This window comes from Plectropomus leopardus, chromosome 12 (assembly GCF_008729295.1).
Source record: "Plectropomus leopardus isolate mb chromosome 12, YSFRI_Pleo_2.0, whole genome shotgun sequence".
NCBI classification, from domain to species: Eukaryota; Metazoa; Chordata; class Actinopteri; order Perciformes; family Serranidae; genus Plectropomus; species Plectropomus leopardus.
In genome coordinates, this window is record NC_056474.1 from 3,453,060 (window position 1) to 3,457,858 (window position 4,799).

Genomic DNA, 4,799 nt, shown 5'->3' on the forward strand with positions numbered 1-4,799 from the left:
AGTATGGGAGGGGAATTCAGGCGCAATCTAATATCAGCCTGAGAATGGTAACTGTATAAAAAACATCTTGCTAAAACCTAGAAATAAATACAGAGAGGTTACCTCATGTGTCCTGCCCTGAACTGAATTTATTTATTGATTAATGTTAATTTTATTAGGGTATTAATTATAATAGGCTAAATAAATGTTTTTATGCAGCCAATATGGAGCAGTCCTCAACACTGAATATTTGCTCAGTCTTTTCTCTTCAGTAATGATAATAAATTGTAACCACAGGCTATGGGCGCAGTCATTTAACACCCATTTTCTTACACATTACAGTTTCAAGTTTTAATATAGGCTACATTGGTCCTATAGCCTAACAAAAGACAATTCTTAATTCAAGCCTCAAAAATTTAACAAGGTGAAATTTCCTTTTCATTTCCAGATTTCCAGAACTATTTTGTATTTCCAGAATAACCAAGTCTCAGTTATTGTTTCAACGTCATTCCCTGTCAAGCTGGGCTTGGAATTAGAATGATGAATATCTATGCAAATACTCTTTAGAAAGGTCATTTTTAAATTCTGAATTAATTTTAGGTAGGAAACGAATACTAAATGCAAACTTCAAAAAATGTTACGGGTTTCATTCATGTTCGGAGTTCATCCTGCACGTTTTGAACCGTATGATTACTCTTTTTGCTGCAAAATTCACATCGAAAATGCACCTAACGAAACTCTAATTTGTAATTGTAATGCAGTGCAATAGGCCAAAAGTTGTTAAAAAGTATCCTAGAAAGGGAAAAATGTGGTTAAAAATATATATTTTTTAAAGAAATAAGTTATTTTAGACACGAATAGGCTATGTGTATTTTAGTCTATAGATCCATGTCGAAAAAATGTGAGGTAGACTATTATATGAGGAAATAGGCCTATATTATTATTATTATTATTATTATTATTATTATTATTATTATTATTATTATTCAGGTTCTTACATTGTTAGTTTTGATATGTTGCCTTTAGGCTGCGTATTGTGCCCGATGTAATTACAGTTTTCAGCTCAGATGAAAGCCGGTGTAAGGTGCACGCACCTCGGTCTCTCCGTAGTAGCTGCTGCCGCTCCAGTCCGGGTGCTCGTGTCCCTCCATTTTAACGGCGCTCAGCATCGTGCACTCTCCAACACTATTTCATCCAAACGGCTTCACGCGAGGCGGGAAAACAACAAACACAGAAACCGAAAAGTGTCCCCAGCTGGCAGCCGGTAACGCTCCGGTGTATCCTGGCTGTTCAGACCCGGGCACTGGCTCAGCCTACCTGAGCAGCGACTGTGACCGGGGACGGTTTTCTGCTCAATGAGGCACTCTGGCACCTGCGCTCGCGCTGGAGCCGGAGCCAGCATCCAATCAGCTGTCTCCCCTCCTCGAGCTCGCAATCTGATTTGAATATTCTCTCGGCACGAGACTCCCTCCCCGTGGCCTCTCAGGACGGTGACAGTAAATAATGTCATCATACCTGTTAAACGTGACGTTACAGAGGTGGAAAGTAACCAACTCAAGATATGTAGGCCTACTTAGGTTGGCTCAAACTGGCATGTACTTAAAATTTACCTAAACAATCCCATTTTATGGTATAGGCCACTTGTACTCACGTGTTAGACTTAGAAATGTACTTTTTAGTCCAACAATTGTCTGACAGCTTTAGTTACGTTACTTTACAGATTAGGGTTTTACATAAAAAGATGAAATGAACAAACGGAAACAAAACCCAATTGATAAACCTTTGCACTACAACACAATGTTAAAGGAAATATTAAGAGTTGTTTCTATCCTTTATTGCCTTGGGACCCCATGCAAGCTTTTTTTTGTGTTTCTTCTCATGTTTCCATTTGTATACTCAGAGGTGGAGAAAATATTGAAATAATGTATCAATTTAAAAGTAGCCCTTCAGAACCACATTATAAAAACATTCATTCCAAAAATCTCTGCATTCAAAATTTCACCTAAGTATTATTTATAAAATGTAGCTGACTAAAAATAGTCAGTCAAAAGTAAAAGCACTAATGATGCACTGGTACTTTTATATTATGTATCAGTATTATTGATGTATTACTATGTAAGCTGTACTTTCATGTTGGTTGAGGTGGAGCTTACTTTAATGTCTTCATACTTTTGGTGGTTTGCTCTGTAACAATTGATCATTTATTATAAAGGGATTTTTTTTGGTAAAATCTTAATTTGAAAAGTATATCAAATTTGACTCAAGTAGGGTACTTGAGTAAAATTCAGGCCACTTAGTGACTTTCCTCCACTGCTTGTGAGTTATTGGTAGTTCCACCAAGAAGAAATGTTCCCATGCATTAATTGAAATAACTTTCAGCCCCAGAAAGGTCAAATAATCCAATCTTTCCAAAACACCAAATGTTAGAGAAAGGTCCAAAAATTTAGAACAGAATAGTGTATCAGAGCTTAGCGTCCTCTTCTACCTTCTCCAATTACTCATCTCATGACCCCTCAGATCTATCTGGTGACCCTTTGAAGGAGCTCGACCCCCAGGTTGGGAACCATTGGACTAAACTAGCAAGCTGTATAAAGTAAGTTAAAACTAGCTCTACTTCGACCTGCTGCAACAATAACATGCTCTAACACTGATGCTTCAGTAAGCTAATAAATAGTGAAATAATTCATCGATCAAAGTGACAATCCTTCTGCAGAATCTCCCATTTTACTTTTGATACTTGAAGTACATTTTGCTGTTAATACTTGTGCATTTTCACTCAGCCTATCAGTTTTGGAGTATTTCTACACTGTGCAGATGATAAATACAATGAATGGAGTTTGATTTCATGAAAACCTTATGGGTTATAATGTTAATGTTTATTTTTGACTTTTGAAATTGAAAACAGTCTCATCCTTAAGGTCCATTTAGTAGCAGTTATGGGGCTTTCGATCACATGATTATGTATTTTGAATGTTAATTTCTCTGTGAACCTACTTTCCTTTAACCTCCTTTGTCTATCTTAAACACAGCTTTTCCCAGAAATGACTCCCACTCCCCCAAATATCTCGATGGTCTGTTTATGCTCTGTACATCTGGACATTGATCTGTGTTTCTGAATAAACCTAAACTTATGCAAAACTAACAGAATTCTTCCCCAAACTTATTTTTGCTTTATTCAACAGGAGTTAACATGCAGAGTGGAGGCTATCTGTGGGATCTCCCTCCTGCTCCTCCTCTTTTCTGCTGCAGGGTTTACTGTTTGTGGTCTGACTGGTGTATTTACCTGGTGATGAATCTGAAAAGAAGACGGGACAGACGGTACACACAGCCGAGGTAAAGGAACAAGAGAACTCGGACCACCATGCTCTCCGCACACACACAGCCGGTTCTCCCTGTGTGGATGTCAAACAATTCCGAAATATTTTTACCTTTTGTGTGCCAGTGTAGCTCAGCAGGTCACCAAGACTGTCATGGCAGGAGAATGAGTGATGAAAAATGAAGGCGCAACAATCTAGGCTAGCTTTTTAAAGATATAATGAAATCAAAATACAAGGCACTGATAAAATACAAAAAAATGTACTATTACAAGAACTCCTGCACACAAAATACTACACTAAAATCTGGATCTTGCACAAAAAAGTAGAAGTTTGAATTTTTTCATGAGAAATATGCAAAATTTAAAGCACCTTTTCATGATCTCTGGAAAAAAAAACTGAAAAAGGAAATAAAAAAGGAAACAGAAAAAAAGTCTGTGTTTAGCTTAAGGAGTAGGAGAATTTTCTCCCCACATAAAGGAAGACTTCATCCTTCAGTTAATCACAAACACTCAAAATTAACGTACCTGGATATACAATTTGTAGTTTCAATACTTTTGTAGCCTACTCTTACCTAAGTGAAATCTTCAGTGCAGTACTTTTACTTTTGACAGGGTATTTTTTTACAGAGCAGTTTTGCTGTTTTCACTTTTTTAAGGAACCAGAAGCGTGCCTGTGGAAATAATAATAGTTTATCACAAACGCTCAAAATGAGCCCATCTGGATATACAGCATATGATTTTCATTGGACAGGAAAATGATGAAAAAATGTAATTTAAACAGGAACTCTTCAAGCTGTTTAATTTATCAGCAAGATACGTGTTGTGATGTGTGAACCAAAACTGAGCAATTTAAAAATAATTTTGGGCTGCAGCTACTGATTATTTTAAATATTAATCAATCCGTCGTAACTTTCTCGATTACTAGAGCATTAGGTGTGAATGTTTGTAAATAGCCAAAAAAAAGTTCCCAAAGACAAAGGTGATGGCATTAAGTGAATTTGCTTTGTCTGACCAAAAGTTCATTTACAGAAGCACAAGTCCAAGAAAACCAGCAATCCTCATGGTTGGAAAACTGGAACCATCAAACTTTTGCTTCTTTTTGCTTGAAAATTGACTGTCAATTTAATAATTGACTAATTGTTCATATTCTAAAATTGTCATAGCCAGTTGTGTTTGCTTACATTGCTTTCTCATAGCTGCTGCTGAGGCGCTGCTGTGTTGCTTTTTAACGCCTCAAACAAACAACATTCAAACATCTCATTCATTTGCATATGAAAAAATTGTTGGTTTCTTCCAGAAAACCCAAATCAGAGTCTGCTCATTCATTTGTACCTGCACATTTTATGAATTAATTTGATTAATATGAAAACATTTCACCTAAAACACATTTTATATCCCATACTATATTACACCATATTATGTTTATTACATTGCATACTATATTACATTTCTATATTAATACAGACAAACACTACATCATTATTCAGTTCATATTCTCACTCAC